General features: G+C 44.2%; 1 protein-coding gene across 1 annotated transcript in view; it reads left to right on the forward strand.

The window, feature by feature from the left end:
- The first annotated feature begins 550 nt into the window (after positions 1–550).
- LOC143356310 (pancreatic lipase-related protein 3-like) overlaps positions 551–24,273 on the forward strand; it is a 149,475-nt gene continuing 125,752 nt past the window's right edge. Inside the window, exon 1 of the mRNA XM_076791881.1 lies at positions 551–563. The gene's annotated coding sequence lies outside the window, so the exon portion shown is untranslated. The remainder of the gene's footprint in view (positions 564–24,273) is intronic.

The following is a 24,273-nucleotide window of genomic DNA, read 5'->3' on the forward strand; positions in this document are numbered from 1 at the left end:
ATCGAGGTCGACGTATTCGTCTGTCCAAAAAGATTTCGGACCTTTTAAAGTGCTCCAAAAGAAACAGAAGATCTACAGCAATACGGCTATTCACCAGAATGGTACACAATTGGTTTACCATGTCATCGCACAGGTTCAAAATGGAGAAATCGAACCAGATGCAAAACTGATCCCCGAACAATTTCTCGATTAAACTATTCTTCAAAAGATTGTCACCATTCGTGCCATTTTACACATAATCATCGAGGCCGACGTATTCGTTTGTGCAAAAAGATTTCGAATCTTTATAAGTGCTCCAGTAGCCACAGAAGTTGGACAGTAATGAACAGGAGTGGTCCATCAAAATGGTACCCTACACGATGTATCGATTAATGGATTCTTCGCGCTCTGTAAAAGCCTTTCACCGTTCGTGCCATTTTTATACAGGCAGCTTTCATTACGGTGAATATACTCGCCTAAAAGATTTCGACTCTTTTAGAGTCCTCCAGAAGCCACAGAAGTTCCCCAGCAATGGAGATCGTCCATCAGAATGGTGCACGCAGATGTGACCGTATCAACGCAGAGTTTCGAATCGAGACGATCGAACAAGCCAACGGTTGACACGCGCTCGGATAAAATTGTCGAGATTTATGATGATCCCGTGTCAGTCGATTCGTTGCTCCCATAAGTAAACGTTTTTTAGCTGTCGCGGGAAAGAAGGTGTACGTTCTCGAAGCGTTTAACGATCCGTCCGTGGTTCTGAGGCTTCTATTAAGCAGCGCTTCTTCTGCGGCGTTTGGCCGGTTCAATTGAAAAATGTAATCGATGCAGCAATAGCTAATGGACGGCCAGCGCGGGTACAAATGGCCGATCTAGATTCTGGAATGCTCTCGTATGACCGTGGCATTCTTTCCCGGTGCGGTATCTGCGCCACGATCTCGGGCCTCTCGGTGATCTCATCAAGGATACCGATCGTTTGTGCCGGTTGATGAACGATTTAGATATCAACATCGGTTCTCGGTGCGCGCGGGAAGATTGATTATCGCCACGGCTAATAACCCTACGGTCAAAGAGAAGAGACGAGACGAGAAGAGAAGAGAAGAGAAGAGAAGAGACGAGAAGAGAAGAGAAGAGCAGAGACGAGACGCCGGTAGGAGACCTGCCTCGGCACCGTTTAGTCGTGTAACGTACCACACATGACTTCATACGGTGATTAAGTCGCCGCGTGGCATTGAAGACAAAGAGGACACGGGCGTTAATACATCATCCAATCAACCGATTCATCAAAAATTCAAGTGACCGAACGCGCGCAACCATGAGAACAGATCTTGGCCACACGGCGTGGCTCGGCCCCGTGGACGATCAGCAATGAGATTTCTAGTCCGGCAAACCAATATTTCTTGGTATTCCTTCCACGTACTCCCAGCGAGACCGTAAATCCTGTCGCCACTCACAACGTCCTCGGCTCTCTACTCGGCGAGATCCTAAATACCAGGACAACGCAGAGAGGACCGCGGATCTCCAGCTGGGCCCCCGAAGGATCCCTTCGACCTGCGCTGTGCGCCACACACGCGTAAATACACACAGGGACAACGCGACGTGCACGCGTAGGAGACGTAGTCGACATATAGAAGGCACACGGGGGCCCAATGGCTACCATCACTCGCTTTATAATTCGCATATTCCTTTCCCCTTGCGCCCTCTTTCCCTTATCTCTCGTCGGGATCTACCGAGGGCCAAGGAGAATCCTCCTTCCCAACCTCTTTCCCTTCCACGAACGGTTCCTCTATCTCCACCTAGCCCCCCCCCCATCCACGTCCCTCTCTCCACGAACCCCCTAAAACCCCCTGGATGGGCTCCTCGATCTCCCTCCTATCGACGTGTACACATCGTCGCGCTGCCCGTTGTTTCTAATAGACGATTTGAATTTTTGAATATATTTCGGCTCCTGGCTCCGCTTTGTTCTTGCGATCTGTCCCCGTGTTTCACCGTTCCATACACGCTCCCTTTCGGCACTCCGAGAGCCCATTCCACCCGGTCACGTTATTATCTACCGTGCCGCTGCCGATGGCGGAGGCTATCATCGTCTTTTCGGTGTGCGCCCCGGCCAGCCCAGGAAAAGAGGAGTCAGGCCACGAAGGGAATGATTTTGAAATATTTGTCGCCGCGCATAAATTTGGAGACGGCGGTCTTGCATACTTAAATATGGACCGTGTCCTCTCCTTCTCTCTCTCTCTCTCTCTCTCTCTCTCTCTCTCTCTCTCTCTCTCTTCCACTACGTTTCTCCTTTTCTTTTCAACACGGTGTTCTCTTCCACTCTCTGCCTCTCGGTCCACATCCTCGACTCGTGCTCCGAGCTGCCGCTGACTCTTACCTCACCGATTCTTTCCTTCCTCGTTTTTCCTCTCCTTCTTTTCGGGTCCCGACCTCCATTGTCTTCGGAGCGCTAATAAACTATACCGGGGCCACCCCGTGCAGATACCCATTGCCGTTATTATTGTTCCTGCCCGCGTGTACGAGGAACGAATCGAGCAAGATTCTCTCGGCCCTCGTGCGTTACGGCGTTCGAAATTTTCGATTGATTGACAATCGCCGCGATCGAACCGATCGAGAGACCTTCCTCGCCGGCTTTTCTCGCGCGATTGTTTATCGAGGAGGTGGCCGGAGGTTGCGACGACCGGCAAGTTTTGGATATTTTTAACTCTTGGCGGGAACCGTCGGGAACTTGCGGTATTGCACAAGATGGCGGAGTGCCGCCCATTCGAATGGTGTAGAGTGCTCGAACACGTACATACAGTCTGTGTAAATAATCTCGAAACTTCGGATTTTATGAATTCTAAAAAAAAAAACATCAGAACATTACCGATACATTATTTACAACCTATTACAATCGTTACGAGAAGACGAAATTAATTTGTACGTAGCTTCCTTTTCTCGCAATGGACGCAGACAATTTTTAATTTGCATATTACGGTGAGTTAATACGATTTCAATCTTTCCTTCTTCCATGTCCTACAGCTCATAAACATGAATACTTGCTTCCCAGCCTAGTTTCGCTTAATTACTCGTGAAGCGCGTAAAGAGTATAAGAAATGCCGACCTCGAGGTAAAGCGAACGCAAAGAAATTAATTGCTCTGTCTCGACGGACCGATGTCGGGTAATGCGCGTGAATGCGCTCCTAATCGATTGACTGGGTTCTTCTAATTCAGCAGTCGCATTATGTAGAGCAAGGAGTATCTGTGACCGGCGTTACACGGTCGGCCGTTACCGATCCGACGATCCCATGGTCCGCCTTAAGTGTCCGGATAAGATTAAATCCCTAGACGACGTTCCCGACGACGTGGCCCGTCGTAGCCAGGCGTTTGCAATCGAGTCACACTTAAGAAGACGCGCCGGTAACATTATATCTGCCGGAGAGAGCCTTGTAGGGAATCCGGAAAATTAAGATTACCAGATAAGACCGGCCCCGGAATCGGCGCCCGCTCGAAGCCCAGGCTACGACTTCATTCTGAATACAGTTTTCCCCTGGCTGTGCACGCAGTCGTAATCATAATCGTGTGATAGTCGTAACGCCGGTAACGACCAATCGATCGAGAAAAAATAGAACGGGAGGGAGAGAGAGAGAGAGAGAGAGAGGGAAAAAAGAGAGAGAGAGGAAAAAAAAAGAAAAAGGATCCGCAGAAGATATAGGTGGAAGGTGAGGATCGAGTAAAGTGGAAAAAGGGGAGCAAAAGGAGAAAAGATGATACAGGGGTAAAACAGGAGCTGACTGTAGCGGTACGCAAACTTCTCTCTACATTAGCTTTCAAATAAAAAGGACGCCAGGTGTAATATGAGAATCTCATATAGTAGTGACTAAGATCTAATCTGCTGTGTCCGTCTGCGGGGGGAAACACTAGACACAGAAGGAACACTAGCGGACAGGAGGATGGGCCCTACCAAACAAGAATCTCGAGCTACCTTCTCGGAATAAGGAGTCTCTCCGCGGGTCTTTCGAGGTCAGCATCCTCGAAACATTACTAAATTTCGCTTCCTTACGTCTATAAATCCCGCTGTTGCTGAATTTTTGCAGGATTTAATTGTATCAACTTTCAAAACATCTTTCACAGTCTGTTTCGTCTGTGTTCTCTCAGGCTTAACCCTCGCGTCAACGTGTTACGCATTAAAACTTTTCTCGTCAAATTTTTAAAGTAAATCTATTAAAGTTAATATTTTCCGGTATCGAAATCAAATCCCTTCGACATACGAATTAAATGAATAATTAATTTTCGTATGAAACAAATATATTCCTGGGACGACAGTAAACATGTGTAACATGTTACGAGAAGCACATGACATATCTGTCTTGGTATCACTAATCTTATTCATATTGAGCATGTTTCTTAACATCGTTGAAAATATTTGAAGAATATTTTATGAAGTAAATGTTGATGTTCAAAATTTTGACCTCCAGTGAAAAAGTTCTTGTAATTTATTCGAGGCGCAGGTAGTTGCGTCAAGTGCAAGCAGGTTCATCTTATTATACGGATTACGAAGCAACCGAATTCAACCGTGCCGCTATCAAAGCTAACATAAATTACAGACGTTGCTTAAATTATCCGCTACGCCGGAGTACATCCATTCGAGAGCGAAATCGTTCGGTTTCCAAATGTTACGCTGTCCCTTCCGTCACAAATAAATTCTGAAACTGGTCCCTTCCGCTCATGGACAATTAAGCGACCGGTGACAAAGTTCGAACAGCAGGCAAGCGTTTCGTGAGTTTTCGGAGAATAATTGGCCTAAACCTTAAAAAATGCGAGCCCTATAATGCTCATCGTTAACAGTAATCTCATTAGTGCAGTCGGTCAAAATAATAGAAACGGTCAAAGTTCGTTTAAATTAATTTCAAAATACTGTTATAACACTTTCAACTCATTGAAATGATTAAAAAAGGAAACGGATGTAGCAATTAATGTCCTGTACGTTGCAATTAATGCAGAGAATTTCTATTTTGCGTAGAAATCTACAATCTAGTAATAAGTTTCATTTTCTCAATATGAGCTCAAAATAATTCTTTCAATCCCAATTCAAATTAAGTTCATATGGTAGAATGATATATGCAAGAGCTTTAACTAAAGAAGTTCTTATATTACAATATTCTAAACACAAAGAATAAATCTTGTCTCAATCGATTCCTCCAAACCATTTCAAATTATAAATGAATGATCAAGCACAAATTGGTTTTGAAAGATAATACAGTGATTTCTCTATATATGTCACCAAGGACTGGACGATAAACGTCGCGGAAGTATCCCCACTACTACGGGGGATACTCCGTGAGGAGCCACTAAGCTCGAGAGGCCTCGGACGCCGAGGAGTATAATGTATATCTCTTGGACGATATATGTCGCTGGAAAGGCCCGGGTTGTTGACATATATCGAGAATTCACTGTATTTCTAATTCGTTTGAAATTACAAACGCTTTACGAGATTAGACAAAGCTTGATTTGGATTTGAAATAATTAAATTCAAATTGCAAATAAGTTCGTGGCGTAATATGCATTGACAATGTAGAGATGCGTGTGTGTTTGAGTGAAATAAGAGGTATTAACAGGTAGCACGATTTCGTCCTGAGAATGAGAGGGGTTCTGAGGGTAAAAGGAGCTAGGGACGACATGGTTGCGTGGACGAACGATTAAGTAAATAAGAATCGTTTCAATTAGCATATTTCGCTGGCCGGCTGACCATCGAGGTGCAGCGGATTGTAAAGGAGACGAATAGGCTCGTAGGCTCATTGCGTAGAGCATGGTTGTGAGGTGCCAAGGGGGATGAATGGAAACAAAAGACCGATCGGTATCAACGCACACACGGCACCCGTCACGGTTTCTGGCTGACCCTTTCCGAGCAACAACGAAGCATCGTGCGTGTCGGTCCTTCGATCGTTATCTGTCATTTGGATTGCGACGAAAATTCATGAAAGTTCGCCTTGCTCTTTTGTCACTGACAGAGTCCATTAAATCGACGGCTGCGCGCGGCCGTTTCCACTTATACATACCTTCTCGCATTCTCTCAATTCTCATCGACCTACTCCGTCACCTATTTATTCTGAATAAATTAGACATTGTTAAAAAGTGTTCGGTTTGAAAAATTAAAAATTATTTCGTTGGCAAGTGGTGAAACACCGCTTGTTTAACTTGTTTAGCTTACATTTTTCTTCTAAAAACTCGGAGCTTCTCGTACAGAATATATCAATGTACAGCGAATTCTCGATATATGTCAACAACACGGGTCTTGCCAGCGTCATGTATCGTGCAGGACACATACCCGAGCCGTGTTATGTTTACAGTCCTCGGCGTCCGAAGCCTCGAGAGCTGCGTGGGTATACCCCGCGGTAGTGGGGATAATTCCGCGACATTTATCATCTAAGACTTGGCGACATATATGAAGAGAAATCACTGTACTATTCTGAACTTATCAAGTTCACTACAGGAAGAAGGCCATGTTTAATTCATGAGAATTTTGTTCATGCGAATTTTGTTCATACGTTGGAAATGTTAATTTTAGCAAGGAGCGTGGCATATTTTTACTGCAATCACTTCTCCACAATTTTTACACATTCGCAATCCGCAGAAGCATTCCGAGATGGATAAAACGCAACAGCAAGAACTGCGGGTCACTCATTATTGATTGCTACAGGAAGTTCGATTTTCCCCGGGCAATAAAAATCGGGATTTGCATGAGCATCCTCGATCTAATGATTACGGCAAAGATAATTATAGTAATCCGGTAATTACGTCGAATAATCGGGGAAAAGGAATTCAAATTATTATTCAATTACTTTCAGGAATTATTATACATCTTCTCGAACGTCTTGTTGATTGCCCGTCTTAACGACCCGCGCATATTTAATTGCGGGGACCTTGTAATTAACCATTCCTATTAAAATGAAGCACTGCGTACACAGGCCGATCAATGTAGGCTCGTAATAGCCTGCAATTATGAGAGCGATGTGCACGCGGTTTGATATTTAAGCGACTCGTGTCGATATCAATTTCTCTAACATGCGCTGATTAATGCCCCGGCGTAGCATCGCGAAATTATGAAGACACTGTATATGCAATTATATCGTGTACCCGCAGACAACGTTGCACGGAGGAGCAGAGAGAGAGAGAGAGAGAGAGAGAGAGAGAGAGAGAGATCCTTGCGGATCTGCATATGCGCACTGTTCTACGTGTGGTCGAAAAATCGTACATGCACTCGCGATATTGCACGTGCAGGTACAACATTGCACGTGCACGCACCTCCGAGTACATCATCACACCAATGCGAGTGCACGGATGCACCCGCCGGCAGGTCGCCCCGCTATGCAAGTGGGAGTTGAATGGAATGCTGGTAGGAATGCACGGCTCCTCCCTGCAGGGCGCACGGTGCATTATAGAGTTACGAACTCTTCGTTGCAACGGGTGGGCCTGGCGATTTCGAGGCTCGCCTCCCTTTCTTTTTACGTTCGCGCGGCTTTCTGCACGTGCTCGTGGAACAACGACAACGGCACGAGGCGAAACCGACGTGCCTCGCTCTCTTGCCCCCACCTTTTTACTTTTATCAGGCTTTTGACAAACGCACGGTATCGCTTTAACAATTATTCACGGCAAAGGAAATCGTAAGTCCTCCGCGCGCCGGGAACTTCGCGATGAAACGCGGACTACGGAACTATGGAAAGGCGATCAATTCAGTACGATGCAACACGCTGATTAGGTGACGGAAGCTCAACATGTTTTTCAGATCTCCGCTTTGGAAACGTAGTGTAGTGCAGCGAGAACATTTTCTGCGTTATTTCCGAGAAAGAAAACTCACGTAGAAGTTTCATTCTTCTTTCTTTATCATTTTAGCGAGCGAGGGAAAGAAACTTCTATTCTTGTCACTTTCTCCTGACATTTTTAAGTGCACAGTGTCGTTCGAAAATTTGAGATTACCGTTCATTCCTCGATAGGTAAATAAATTTCTTGCTTTGTTCCAGTAATTTATTCGAGATTCGCAGTCCACGCCTAAGCATTCGGTGACTATATTTTGCTTCGATGTGTTAATTAAAAGATGTTAGATCGCGATTAATACATTGTGTAGAAGCGAGGAGGGCCCGGAGCCCTTCTCTGAAGACACCCGTTGTGCACTGGTGAGAACAGTCCAAACGGAATGAGTATCTGGCCCGTAACATCGTCGGACTTCGGAGCATTTAAAATTAATTTGACCGAAACAAAGCGCGATCGATCAATAAGTATTGTTGGCACAGTCCGACGGGACGATCGACGAACGTCACGTTGTGAAGGGTCGGGAGGAGAAGGTAGGTGTGGGGCGCCCCACGGGGTTTCAATTTTTGAATTTTCGGGCCATTAATCTCGAACGTCACCGACAGCCTCGAAGTGTGCGTGCATCAAGAACGACCATTGTTCTAATTCAAATCAGCCCGGTCCGATCTCTAACGCTCTCCGGTCTCCTCGATCGTTCTTTCTCGCTCTCTTCCCCTCGATCCTCTCTTTATATATTTGTGTTTCTGCGTCTAACGTTCGGCCGCGATACGTCCGGGACGTCCGTCCGTCCCGTGATGTATTATAAGAGATTCGTTGCCTCGGAATCATGCATTTCGAACCCTATTACGCAAGATACGCGTATTGCTAGCCCAATCTATCCGTCCTCCTTCCACCGTTTCCTTGTCCTTCTTGCGGACCCCTCCGGCTATCCGGGCTGGTATCGTTCTTATCGGAATTTCAATAGATGTCTATACAAATCGGTGGAAAAACGACGCTGCACAGTCACGGGGGAACCTTGACATTCGTGAGCGAGTAACACTGGAAGACCATTGAAAATTAAATAGCCTTTATCATTCAGATTTCCTCGAAATTTATTCGTCCGCGGCCTCAGACGTCAATAATTCAATTGTTACCCTCTTGTTGTGCTCGTAGTAAATGTCAAGACTATTCTCTAGCAGTTCCTCGGAGATAAGGCGGCACGTAAGTCCCCGCTTATCGAGCACGATGTATTATGGGGTATATAAATGAGCGATGCCTTTGTTGTGCTCGGGTTTGTTACTTATTTCGAAGGAACCTGCTAACAATTGATTCTTGAATCGCGTGTCGGCCATCGTTCTTCAACATCTCGTCGAGTAAACATCGAGTGCAATTTTAACACTAGGTTTACGGTCTAATATTTTTCATTTACGATTATTGAGATTGTGAAGATCCATCTACGTGGAATTACTCAACAAATTTGTTTCTTTAGGTATATACTGTTTAAAAAATGGCCAAAAAATGTGGTGGACACGTTACTCTTATTTTTATCAAAAAATGTGAAATACTCAGTTTTAGGGTTCCGTAAACCTAGTGTCATGCTCAAGAAGGTGGCACGTTTTACAAAACAAGTATTAAAAACTGCTATTACAACACAGCTTTTCCATTAACACCAGGACTACGGGGCCTGCCAAAATGGCGGGCATCCCGTGTTCTTAATTCGCAGTTATTAAAATTGCAAGAGCACATTTATTTTGTAGATGATCCTGTACAAAATCTGGTAAAAAAAAATAAAGTCACAAGTAATCGCTGTTGCCATTCCGCAATTCCAGCGTGAACAGGCTGTCCGCGCGGATTCCTATTTTCGCAGATCATCAAAAATCAGAATAAGGAGAAAAAGATCCGGCGACAGAGCAGCGCTATAATGTCAGCATATTTTTGAAGCGTCTGGCCCGCGGCCTGGTCCGAGATTGATCTGACCCGGCTAACAAAGGGAAGCCGTGGTTGTCGTACGGGGGAAATATGAAACGAGTTAACGACTTTTTGGCCAGCTACGTCCACACGTTCTTATCGAAATCCTTCCTGGAAAAAGTGCTCGCCACAGAATAGTGGCTGTTCGCGGCGCAAGAGTGATCTCGCGAGACAAGAGAGTGGTCCACTCGTGTCCAGCCACTCGAAATTAACCGGTCGGCTACCCGTCATAACAGCCCCGGTGATACCCGCCCGAAAAATCATCCACGGTCCGGAAGCGCAAGCACATATCCACATAGGTGGATGCGCGTTCGCGTTCGCGCATGGAGCATTTCTTCAGAATAAACGTGGTCCAACGTTTTAATTCAAGAATTGTTGAATGGAACCGCTTCTGGCTAGCCGCGGAGAGACCGCAGAGCCAGAGAAGCGACCGGGGCTCTTAACGGGCATTTCGGAGCCTTCCACGCACCATGGCCCCGCTTTTATCCATAATTTCATCTTAATTTCAGACCGGTGTCTGCGGGTACCACGTCGCATTCCGGTTTATGAAATTCTCCGCGGCATGACAGATGGTTCCGGCGGCGTCGTACGTGATTCTCTCCTGTTACATATTTCCTCTCTCGCCTAGCCTTTTCCTTTCTCTCTCTCTCTCTCTCTCTGGCCCTCTCCTCTTTCTCTGTATTCGCGCGACAAGACTCGACAAGGACCCGGGGCCCCCCGGTTTTCTTTTCTCGCTCCCGCCTTTTTTTCTGATCGTACCGGCCGATTGCGCGCCTGGACCAGCCTCTCCAATTCGGCCCTATCCTCCCCGTCCTCCTAAGCTGACCGCCTTCTAACGCGGCGCCGCCATGAATGAGGCCGAGCGTGACTCTTGTAATTCAAATATTTGAATTCATTAGGCGAGCCACGGCCCCCCTTCGGAACCCTCGTCTCTTCGTCGTCCTCTTCGGCCGCTCTTTTCCCCTTTCCTTTCCAAGATTTTGCTCCGCTCCAGGCTCCGAAACCGCGCGTGTAACAGGCTCCCGCTATTAGCGGCCGCGCCGTCTGGTTTGTCTTCTCGTGAGCGCGCTCGTTACACGCGTGCCCGATTTCACGTTTCGTACCAACGGGAATAAACTGTACACGCTTTTATGGTAACACTGTGCCCTCCTCCCCCCACCCCCTCACCACCGGCCAACTCTATCCAGCATTCCGACGTTCACTTCGTATGCAGAGGTTCGCTCGGATTTCGGAATCCTTCGTTCCGGAGCCTCCCCGAAGCGAATCGCTCGGGCCGCCTGATTTCTGTTTCCCCTGTGGCTTTAAGGGAAAATGATAGATTTTTTGGTGTAGATTTTTCCAAGGGTGTCTTGAATTAATTAAAAAAATTATGTCACCCCGATATAACCATCGAGTCAGATAAAATGTTGATAGAGCTAGTTGCCAACAACCACGGACGTAATCAAAGTCAACGGAATCACTAAAAACAGAAATTTATACGTATTCCGTCAGACAGCGACGTAAAAGCGCACACCGTTCCACTTAAGGGCAACGGACTCCGCTCCGAAACGCCTTGGCTCGCCCTTCGAGGCCATATAAATTTGATATTCAACAATTTTTCACGGGACGTGTAACAACTGCGTTTTACAAGCTACAAATATTATTTGACAAAAAATCGGTAGGGTGATAAACGGGGGTAATATCTTTTCTCGTAGGCGGCGCGTGAATATTCGCGACACGAAAGAGAGAGAGAGAGGGAGAGAGAGAGAGAGAGAGAGAGAAAGAGAGAGAGAGAGAGAGTCAAGCAGTTATTTAACGTTCACGTAGCGTAGAGTAACGCGGACATTTCGCCTGGAAGTGGCCCATACGTCTCGTCACCGTATTACGTTCAGTTGCGCCGTCGAAGTACGTGTGAACGCAACTGTACCGTTTTCTTTATTTTCCTTCTTTTTTTTTGTGTTTTCTTTACGCGGACAATTGCATTCCACCGGTATGTAGAAGCTGAATGGTAACGCGCGCGATCCTGGGAGGGCCCCGGTTGGGCGATCGTGTTTTCCCAACCGATCGTCCCGGGACGTGCCTAACGAACTAACGTGCTCATTAGAAAATTCTGGTGGCCGCGGCCGGGTTGCATTAGTAATCAACCGATAGCCTCGACGGAAACGTTCGTCGCGTCGAAACGATACTGTGTTGCCCGACCACCAGCTGCGCCGAGTCATCGAGCTGAAAACAGCTTCGGTAGGAACTTCACGAGAATCCCGATGTCCCTTTCTTTATTCGAAAGTGAAGGAATACTTAGCGCCAGGTGCGACGCACGGCCCTCTAACGCTGGCGAACTATCGCGGACTTTGCCGCTCGCCAGCGAATTCCTGTCACGCGCACAGAAATCGTTCCTACGGCTAAACAAAAAGACTCCCCCGTAAAAAGATGACGTTTCAATCCGACGGCGTCGGGCACGCTTAAAAATTTACCTTCAATTTCACAGGCAATACACATACCGCAAAATACCGATGACAATAGGATGACTATACATTCTTGCACGGTACACGGTGACTTGCTTTATCAATTATTCCCTTTCAACCCCTTCGTCCGCGGCCACTCTCGTTAGAGCTACTTTATCTTTTAACACGCATTCGATTGGCAGTTTTTGCGCCTTCCTCTTTTTTTTTTTATCTTTCTTGTATTTTTTTTTTTTTTTAATAAATCGTGATCTTATTTCTCGTTGATGTTCGCGGAATGTTTTCATTCAGGGAAACTAGAGGCATTTGTTCGCTGCAAAACACGAATAACTGTAATATTATAAACGAATATCACTAATATTAAACATTTATACGAAACTTGTATGAATTTACGAAAAAACTTATTTGAAATGAATTTTAGGCATACTGTGTCGGACATGTGTCAGTTAGTTTATTGGATTGGTGGAAAATTCTAAATTTATTGTAAGTCTATATTACTCTTAATCCTGTGTAGGTGCGTATTACCCATGAATTATAGTGAATTTTAGAAGACCAGTAAATGTTTATAAACAATTAGGTTTCACTAATCCAATAGTTTTCACAATAGTCACAATTCATACACATATACTAAGATGTGCAATAAATAATACTTTGTAGTACGATACGTCCAAATTTCTTAATCACCGAAAGTAGGACCTTTTTATTTATAATTATTGACACTGTCGAACGATGTTGGACATGAATGCACAAAATGAAATGTCAGTATATTATTTGACTGTAATATTTTACGTATTATGGAAGGATAAAATAACGCACAATATTGATCGCATTTGCACGAACATAAATTCGACATTAATATACACGTGCGTCCCGAATGCGTAGCCGCAGAAATATTTTGCTTCTTGTCAACTCGGCTGCCTCAGAAAACGGATTGTGTATCGTTTTTTCATCCCGTCATTGTTCTGTCAGCGTCGTTCCGTTCGATTCACCTGTGTTTTGAGACAGACTGTGTACTGTAATGATCATGATGAATGTTCAACCTGGAAGTAGACTCTTCATGAAGATGTTAATGGCGATTGACGGATGCTTTCCGGTGGTACAGGTGGACGTAAAGATGAATCGAAGATTCATTGAATATTCCGCTGCATACATTGTAAATACATCAAACCGAGAAATTCACATTTCTTTTTTTCGTGGTTTTATCATTTGTACACTTATTTGTCGTGATTCTAGCTGTACCTAACAATACAATTTTTATGTCCAATGTAACCTGGAACGGTACACAAAATTATTAAACCAAGAAATTTCAATGGTCTAACCCAAAGTTAGTAATCTCTAAATTACAATATTTCAGTTTGATTTGATACTAAACTATTCGTATCCACACATTTACGTTTTCCATCAAATTCGACACAAAATCAGTGTACAGTTGTGTCCATTATTAGTAAACACTGTTATATCTTATGTACAAATATTTACTATACAGTAATAATATAGATGAAATTAAATTATAAGACAGTTTTAAAAAATCTGGGTATATTTCATTTATATATTTCATAAAAATGGTACTGTTAAAATAAATTATACACTAAGTACAAATATTTTTACAATTATTACTGGACAGATGCGCACAATGAGAATTTTGAAAATGATAATACATTTTTTAAAAATCGGGATACATTTTATGCGTAGGAACATAGTACAGAAATGGTACTTTCAGGTAGAGGACAGGACACAAACGATTCAAATTCCGTGAGCAGCTCGAAATCTTCCAATCCGTAACGTGTTAATACAGTATAATTCAGTCGATGGGATCGATAGCACCCACATAAAAGAGGAAGAGGTCGATGGTTTCTCGAATCTCTTCTTGTCAGTCGGACCCCGCTTCTCTCGGGCAGATCTTCCGTCTCGTTACACACGTGTGCTGTGTAACTACTGTGCGCGGCTATGGGGAGTCCTCCACGTGCAACAATCTCCAATACGTATCGGCGGGGTATGCATAATAAATGAGAGAAGTACGCGTCGGTTAGCGGTGGTACCCGTTAAGCACCGTGTTTCGTTTTTTATCGACCCGGTCATCTCTAATTCGGCGTGGGCGATACACTTTTCCTCGTACTCCACATTGGGCGACACGATGGTACCTTTGTCGTACACGGCCACAAGGGAACTTCAGGTGAAAGAGCCTGATAGAGTGCTTCGAAGAGACACGGTAATCGACGGTACACCAAAAACCGTTTTCCTTCCCATTTATCACTATTTTTCTCGCTCGTTTCTATTCATATATGGGGCCACCCGTGTCGAATATTATTCGAAAATTATATAATTCATCTTCCAAATAGACAGCAATATTATCCAACGAATACATTTTCCTTTGTAAACATTAAATAATCGCCTTCCAAACAGTTTTTCAATTCTCTCCTGTAGGAAGCTACGCGAGTTTAACTCCTCGTCGTATAACTACGATTTTGTGCATTCGTGGCAAAAATTAACAGGTACAAAAAATATTTAGAGAATTTAGAAACGCTGTCGTATTATTTTCGACTCACTAAAATTATTAGTGTGTATATTAAATATGAGTGGTATCCGTTCCTTTTAACTCGAAATACAATTTTATCTTTCTGGTATCAATATTGAAACTGTGAAGTGACTGTAGACATACAATAAATACAGATTTTCCTTTTCTGCTAGGAATTTATTAAAGGCAAAATTCTAATGATTGCCGCTACGAAGAAAATAGGCAATGGTTAAGCTGGCAATAAAATATTTCAACTGTTTGGCGATCAAGGTGTAAATAGAAAATCCCTTTCAAAAAAGATTAATGGAAAGAATGAAATAATATTAAAATATTGATTCAATACATTTTCTGACATTTGGTTTTTTTCTAAATGTAGAAGTGAAATAAATTCGAATTCGTAAAGTACGAATTTCCATTTTTCGTGAATTATTATATTGCGAGGCTTACAATTGCACAAATTGTTTAATGCTGTTCAGTGCAATTAATTGTACTTCTAGAGATTCAAATGGTGCCATTCTATCAGCCTCCGAATTTGACTGTCATTCACAGACAGACGTCTCACTTCATCCGACGCTATTCGATCGAACGGCGTTATCTACGGTGCAGATGCAAGCTAATAATTGTTTAACGCGACACCAGGCTCGGGAAAGGGGTGGTATACATTCATCAATAGCGGTGATCGACACCGCTGATATTCTCGATCGGGCACTGCCCGAAAAGGAGAGCAGCGGACGCCGTGGCCTAATAACACACCTCGACTGCAACATTCTCGCCCCCGTAATAATTGGTTGCCATGCTCGGTCGCCCATTCGAAGAACGATGAAGATCTCCCGTCGTTTTATTTCTAGTGCATTCATAACAGAAGTGGCACACTGTGTGGCCACGCCAACATCGCATATTCCGCTCACGAGTTTTGCGATTTAAAAATCCTTGTTAACTGCTCCCATAATTTCGCCGAACGAGTCACAGATCGTCTTATTTCACTGTGATTAAAAAATAAACCAATACATGTACAAAATATATATCCAAATAAATAAGAGTATTAAACATCCATTTGGATTAATGTAGGCTCGTAAAGTTTGAAAATTGAACACTTCAATTAGGTATATCAGGCCTGGACAGTGTCGCCAGACGAGGGGAGGGAGCACGAATTGAGGGGAAAAAGTTACCCTCTCTCTGCCTGTACCGGAATAGCGCGGTAGAGAGGGAAATTAGAGTGGGGGAACAAGTCTTGATCTGGCGACACTGTGCCTGGGCAACTCGCGGCTCGCGAGCCACAGACGACTCCTCTCCCTAGTCCTGGTTCCCCCCACCTAGAAGAAGTTGCCCGGGCCTGACGTATTATTCCGAAGACGTTTGCTTTACTTCGAAGATTAATATCTTTGGCCAATCACAAATGATTCTTTCGTGGCAATGTTAAAGGAACACCCGGTGATAAACAATTTTTATAAAATGCTCTGTCCGAGAGAAATAATCCAAATGTACTGATTGAAACTTATGAACGAAATGTAACAAATAAAACGTAACTAAAATGGGTTAGAGCACCGGAAGTGAAACCACGTCTGAGGAGCGTACGAGGGTTAAATGCAAAGACAATCTTCAGGTCTAAATTGGCCTAAGAACGACAGGATCCTCGGTGTCCGAGATATGTTCAACGCATGTTTCTTGCGTTTATTATAAGAATAACTTTGCTTGGAACCGTTCCGCGCGTTTGGTGGACCGATTGTTGTCAAGGGTAGCGATGGTCAGGCTTTAGAGGCTAGCTGATGGTACTATTCAGAAAGGTGTAAGTTTACTCGCCGTGTTCGCTCGCGGACTAATTTACAGAGATCTTATTAATGCGCGGAAACGTATGTGTCCAGGCCGGGGGAATGCCGAGTAAGGCTGACACCGCGTGAATTTAAATTGTCCTCTTAAACGAGGGCGCCGGTTGTCTAGCGGGAGGATCTCGCTCACGTACTCGGACACGTTTCTCTTGGGGACTTGTAGACTCGTCGGTATGATTGCGTGTACACATGTAGGAGCTCTGGTTAAAAGTGCTCGGGAACGGTTCTCCTTGTACGACGAATAAACGCGGCTGTCTGCGCGCGCGCGCGCGCGTGTGTGTATGTGTGTGTGTGTGTGTGTCATTCATGGGGATGAGCTCGTTTACGATAAATATGTCATTTAAATGATACTGGTTTCGTATCGTTACGATCTGCCGCGAATTCACGCTGGCAGAGTTCTTTTCGGCTGTTTCCACTCACCGACGCTCTAAATTCCGTAAATCGATGCTCGCTGGTGCGGATGATACTTTTTCGAGAAGCTGATTCTGATTCACTTTATCGGGGACATTTTTTCACGGAACTGTGAACTACTTTCGAGCTGGTACACTATTCCATATATGTTTCATTTCATTTATTAGCAAGTAAGGGCTCATAAAATGATTATCTTATTACTTTTATAATTTATACATTATAATACGAACGATTAATAGCGACAAAATAAAACAGAAAAGTAGAAACGATAATATGACACTTTCATTTTACGTTTTTACCTATCACAAATAAAAGTAATTAAGAATAAAGAGAGTGACAGAATTACAAAATTTTCCTTGGCCAAAAGTGAGTAATAAATTTTTAAATAAATGTAGTATGTTCTTAAAATTATATCGTATAGAAGGTTTGTCTTCTTATAAAGTTTCTTGCGAATATCTTATTTTCGTAATAAAATATCAGATATTGCGTATAGCAATTTCATGGTACTCCTGGCACGGGATCATTAAGTGCACACATACCTATTCCTGAATTTTCGTTCTAAAGAGAGGACAATTTCCATTCGCAGCCCTCGAGTTCCCGCACGTCAGCGATACTGTGCGATTCACTTTACGCGTGTGCGTTGACGTGGCTGCCGAAAGTCAGGCGCCGCAACGCCGTATGGTAACTCGACCTCAAATCCTCAAACTGCCATAAGCAAGTTTAATCGTTGAAAACCTAACGTTCCCGTTTTATTCAGTTTCAACTTCTGCAAGTTTCTAATTTTAATGAATAAAGAACATAATTCAGACAATCTCTTACTATTTATTGCTCACAGATTTGAAATTTCTAAAATTATAATATATTTTATAATAATACGAGGGAATAAATAAATTAGCACATAAATGTATTATCTTAAAGCTTTCAATTTTTTCTATCCGTTTTCAAAAACAGTTTCATTGTTTGATGTATATTGCTCCTCAAGAAACTATGAATCTTCGTACACGCATAGCCAAAAGTGTTCAAACCCCAGAAAATAAGAAATTATAATCGAATGCCATATAACGCTGTATTGTTTTTTTTTTTTACCGAAATCATGAACCAAGCAAATGTAAATCAAACTAATTCCAACTTGTTGAAACGCGTCTACGAAAATGTAAACTTACACAAACATCGGCAGTCTGCTCGTCAAATTCTATCGCAGAAAATACAAGAACTTTTATCTTGAATCTTTGTGATTTTAGTTCACTGTTGCTACAAGAACGTCTCTCCATCCGGCGATGCTCCAACGATTCCCTAAATTCAGAATTTCATCCCGCTACTGAATTTTCGATTTCTGTTATAGAGATCGAACAGACACAACTTCACTGCTTCGCTCAGCCCCGGCAAGTTGGTCAAAATGGCGGGGGTTCGTCAAGAATAATAACAAGGATTAACCGCTTGCGATAGAATATCGAGTCAGTCTCGTCACGACGATTTCCCACAATCTCGTTTAAGAATGTTATTTCTTTCTTCCGACGCGAAATAAAATGATGCTCTATTGTCAGCAATGTTTAACACCGTCGCTGCCAACATCTGTTCACCTTCCTGGTGAAAATGTTTCATTAAATGCAACGTCCTTCCTTTACGAAATATTAAAACAATTTATCACGAGAAAGTGATGGATCCTCTAAATATTATACTGTGCGCTGTGAGTTCAAACAACGAAGAGTATAAATGTAATTTGACTAACTTTAACATTAAACTCGCCGAGTATTAAAATCATTCAAACTGACTGATATGTGTTGCCCTGTTGTGTCGTTTACCTGTGAAAGAAATCATTTAAAACCAGTCACTGAATTTTCTTTTCTTTCTAGGCGTTCTAATTACAGTAGGACGGATTTCTAGAAGAAATGTGGAAGGGCCCCGTCGAAGGGGATTAAACGACAAGGGGGTTAATTAACGACCGTTTTATTTTCCTTCGAAACGGAGGGTTTCTCGCGTTGCTGTTCGCGCCTGGTATAGTGACCGATTACGAGATCGAAGAATCAGTGAAAGAACTCGTGCCGTTCCGCGATGGCTCGTTTCTCCGTTGGACGCAGCGTCTGAGGAAGGACACGACGAAGGAGAAGAAGAAGAAGAAGCAGCAGCAGCAGCAGCAGCAGCCGGGGTTGCCGCGTACCACAGAACCCGGGAGGCTGCTTAGCACACAAAGAAAGTTCGAAAAGTCCCTTCTTGCCAACCTTTTTGCCCTCCCCCCATCCCCCCTCCCGTTCAGCTTGCTCCTTGACTTCGCCGCTTGAAGGAGCGAAGGTTTGGTCCTCCATCCCGTTTCTTCCCTCATCCAGCATCCCCTTCGATCCTTCTCCAGCGACCGGGTCTCCTCTTCTCTCGCTGCCCTCCCGCATGCTAATGCACGCACGAAGCGCAACTGTTCTCGCGGCCCTCCGTTCCTCTCTTGCGTTCCACTCCCGGTTCCCCTCCGTCTCTTCGTTTATTTGGCCAAATTTGATTCACCAACGAGATCCGATCTGACATCCCGATCGCTTCTTGTCCTCCGCCTTCTTCTTTCTCTCTCCCGCGAGGCGGCCTTGCGTCTAGCGTCCTCTCCCCCGGCCTCTTCTTTTCGCCCTTTTATCCGCCGTCTCGCTTCATCCAAATCGTCCTCGTTCCCGTCGTAGTCGTCGTCGTTGTCGTCGTCGTCGTCGTCGTCGTCGTCGTCTTCGTCGAGTTTTTCTTTCGACACCGTTCTAGCTCACCGGCTTCACCGTCGCTGGCTGCCTCCGATTCGGTCCATCGAATTAGGAGCTCGCTTTTTGGTGGTCGGCTGCCTCAATCCTTTTTTCACCTTCTTGCGACACCGTGCGCCGCCTCGCAATCAGCAAACATTTTCCAGCTGCCCGCGCGTCATACGACAAACTTTTTTCAAAATCGTGCCTACGATCGATAGCCGGTCAGATCCAACTCCCGCGGACGGTTAGGCTCTTTCAGACGGAACCGAAGAAATAGACCACTGCTGTGTGAAAACGGTTCCTTACGTTTCTTCAGATAATAACCACGAAAGAGATTGTTCGGACTATCACACAACTGCCTCGTCAACTAACCGTCGGCGAGTAAAGCTCTAACAAAAATCTATCACGTTTACAACGTTTTCCTAAAAAGATCGTGTTAATTCTCTTACCTTGTTCGGAACGTAACGGACAAGGTGAAGGACTTTTGTTTCGAATCGCTATAAATCGCAAGGGTCGGTATCTGCCCGGCGGTCGAATAATAACAGATAAGGCGAGATAGCGCGACCGATTATGAACGCTGTGTACGGGCACCGTGGCGCGTTCGTTCCGCGCGAGGCAAAGCGTTGCAAACCGTTTACACTTAACGAAGCCATAAATACCAGGATCGAGAGATACAAGCGATTGTACACGTGGTGCAAGCTCCGAGGCAAAGACGGGGAATACCACAAATGCGAGCTTCTTCGGGGCCCATTGTCCGCCGCGTTTAAATTTGAATCGCGGGGAATCTGATCGTTTATTGTTTAAATTTGTAGACCCACTCTTAATTTGAATTTAAGATTATTCGCTGGCGCGTTGCGAGAGACGATTTGACTTGGTGATGGTCGCCAGCTTCGCCTTCCTATACTTATCCTCTCTCCGTTCCTCTCCTCGCGGACTGATATTCTCCGTCTCCACCGATCCCCCTCATCCACTCCTCCTTCTCCACCTCCTCCTCCCCCGTCTCTTTCTTTCTCCCTTGCTTTCTGTCGCGTTCGTTCCCTGCTTACATATACGTTTGCCATATATACGGACATATATCGATGTACTTCTGATTTGTTATACCCTCACCGAGACGTATCCGTTCATGAGCCTCGCTTTTTCACAGTTAACACTCCGCGCGAGCCCGACTCGCTCGACGGACACGCGAAACAGCCGCGCGGATGTTTTTCTAAGTTCGTTTGCTCGCGGAAAACGTGACGGTACTTCGGGGTACTTTCTCTTTGCTCGGATTTAGCGGCGAGCTTTCAAATTTTCAACTTTCCGACGACTAAAGTATAATTGAGTCGTTCAGACGCAAATCCTGGCACGCCTAAGTCCCGAACGGTTATAGACGCTCGACTGCGTCACCGTTACCTCGTATAACTGGAATTTCAAATTTCAGCGTTTTTACGAGCTGTGTTCTACATTAGACTGTGCCGGTATTGAATCAAACGGAGAAGACGCGTTTCAAGAAGCGATGCGAACCTTGGAATGGATATGAAACACTCGACATTGGCACAGTTAATAGGCGAAGCTGTAAACATATTAATTATGAACATAGATCGACACACGTTGTCCATTTTTCTTGTTATTTAACACTATATAATCTAGTTCTCCGGGGAGAACGTTTCTAGGATTTGAAAAAATTCTCGCCTGCAAAGTGTTAGCTTTTTAGCATCAAGCATTAGCCGCGCAAAAATTCCCCGTGCCATTGCATCGAATTCAATCACCGTTGGAAACACTGTGAACGTCTGGTCTGCTAAATAATGTACACAATGACTCCAACTAATGTTCGTACGCTCTTAAAAATCGCATAACTTTGTCGATATTGGACTATACTACTTGAATTTTTTTGAGAAGTTAGAACAACTGGATCACTACATAACGTGAGAGACATGTTCGATTAAAATTGCAATCGATCGAAATCGCAGAGAAAATACTAAAAGTTGTAGTTTGAAAATTTTTTACGTAGACTTACATTGAAACTTTAGAAAGTACCATTTGTAGATCCGTATATATTATACATATTCTGAGCATTTCATCAAAATCGATCAACGTTACAATGAGCTGCAGATGTTCCAAAATGATCACATAAGGGCGAAATGCCCTGAGAAGGCCAAAATTCTGCGACTTTCGCCCGTGAATTTTCATCGTTAAACGTTTGTAGCTCAGTGCAATGCTGACCGATTTAGATGAACCATTCAGAATACGTATAATACTTTTTAAATTTTTAATATAGGCCCGCATAAAAAAGTTGCCAAGTACAACTTTTAGTACTTTCTCTGTAATTTCGACCAATTGCAATTTTAACGAGACATTTTGATCACGTTATGCAGTGATCTAATTGTTCTAACTCCTCAAAAAAATTCAAGTAGTATAGTCGAATATTGACAAAGTTATGCGATTTTTAAGGGCGTACGAATATTAGTTGGAGTCACTGTATATATATATATATAAAACGGTGAACAAGTTCCTTTTCTCACTCGAGCCGTCGAGCAGGAATATTATTGGCGTTGTAGCTCGGTCTGCCCGAAAAAATAGGATCCGAGAAAGGAATAGGTCGAAGTCGGATAGCCGGGCGTACAGTTCCCATCGCGAGCGGTGTCTGTCGGTCGGCAGAGGGGCAAGCCCGCGGTCTCCTCTTCGGCTGAAACTTCTCCGGGGACTGTACTTATCTACATGGCATACCAAATGGGGATTCACCGTGGCGAGTCGCAGGATCTCGTTGACTGACGTTAGTCAATCAAACCGGAGGGAAAAAACGCTCACCTTGGCGGACGCTCCGGTGAATTCCTTCCATCGGCGCTCTCGCAGTCGCACAGCACCCTCGTCAAAACGGCCACCGATACTTTGTATTCCGGCCGGAGAGCTGCCCCGTTCCGAGGGATTGTCATTAAAATTCGAACGTCATTAAGACATGCCGCGGAAACCCGATATCCGCGCGAATCCGTCAATACCACGGAACCTGGCCCGCAGAGCCGGTGATGTTCCACGAGCCGATCCCGTTTCACGATAATTTTATTACGGTAATTACTAGAGAAGAGAAGGAGCCTTGATGAAATGCAAAATGCTGGCCCGGGAGGTAGGCGGAAGGCTAGCCGGCTGGGATCCTCTCCTCGTCCGGAGGCAATTTTTCAGGGTGTCTCGCCTATCTATTTACCATGTAGAGGAACAGGAACAAGAAGAAAAAAATAACATAGAGAACGGGAACAAGATGACGAGCCGTCTCGGTTTTTCCTAATTGAATTAAAGTTTGATCGTTCGACGAGACCGTCTACGCCGGCTTTATGCCGACGTCCACGCCGGAATAATGGAATAATGGCGGAATGGCGAAAGGTGGAGATCGAGATCGGAGAGAATCTTGGTGGCGCGGGTAGCAGGTGACGCTGTCTACTCCGCTTGTCCCTTATCTCTTTCCTTCTCTCTCCCCGTCCCTCTCTCTTTCTCGCTCCACCGAGCTCTTCCCGCTCGATTGGAATAAATTTAAATTTAAGCGCGCGCATCTGTTACATCCCCCGGCTGGCTGGTTAATTAAGAACACTTAAATGGGGCTGCTTCCGTGCATATCCATTATTTATTATATGTATAGGATAATAGTTACGGTTCAAGATTACACGAATTTCGCGTCCGGTCCATTTAGGCTGAAAGTATTAGATCGTCCGTACGACGCGTGCAAAACATTCGTGACAGGAATTAAGACATTACCGGGCACCAATTATACGGATATTGAAAACGTGACGTGCTAACGCTTCACTTACTCCGTGGTTGTTCGTTGGCTCTTGTTTTCTTTTTTTTTTTTTCGTACGGCTGCGGGGACATGGTTCGCTTCGGAATTGCCATTTTAATAGCGATAAGCAGCCTTGCTGAAAAATGAGAACATATACTTTAAAGACGCGAATTTATTTGTTTCTTTCTTTTTAGAAACTATAGGAGAGAAAATTTGAAACTCATTTAAGGGATGTTTCAATCATCCCCTAATGTTGGCAACCTTTTTGGCAACCTGAATTGTTAGAAGAAGGTACAAACCGTTCTAATCTTTTGTCATATTTATTGCCTTTTAATGCTTTTTAATATGTCATAATTTTCCGAAACATATTTTAAAATATATTACGACATAATAGTTTCTTAAACAGCACTAAATGAGAAAAATTTGTCTACATTTCAGATGCGTATTTTTTTACCAATTCTTCGTCTACGGACGAAGATGAGCGACTCGTGTACAGTTTTATATTTTTATATTTTAATTTTCGTACAGAAGTTTCACGTAAAGTCGCATCGACTGTACATATTCCGCGTATCGAATTTTAAACAATCGATACGTCAGTTTCGTCCATTCCGCGGCAAAAGATGAAAGACTGAGAGCGTTCGTTGGCTGTATCGAGTTTTCTGCCGGCTCGTTGGTTGATGGGCCCCTTGATTCGACGAAAGGAATTAAGCGAATTTGCACACCGAATTATTCATAATTGTGGCCGGCACTTTGTGCCGGCGTTCTACGTGCCCGATAGGCGGATCAAACGACTCTTTTGCGGGTTAATTCGATTGCCGCGAAATTTGAATTTGAAATCCGCACGGCGTTAGCCTAGCGCGCGTCGATTGGACCGACGATTTTTCACCGTGGCCGCGGCGAAGTCAATATTTTCGAAATG

Source organism: Halictus rubicundus, chromosome 8, assembly GCF_050948215.1.
Source record: "Halictus rubicundus isolate RS-2024b chromosome 8, iyHalRubi1_principal, whole genome shotgun sequence".
NCBI lineage: Eukaryota > Metazoa > Arthropoda > Insecta > Hymenoptera > Halictidae > Halictus > Halictus rubicundus.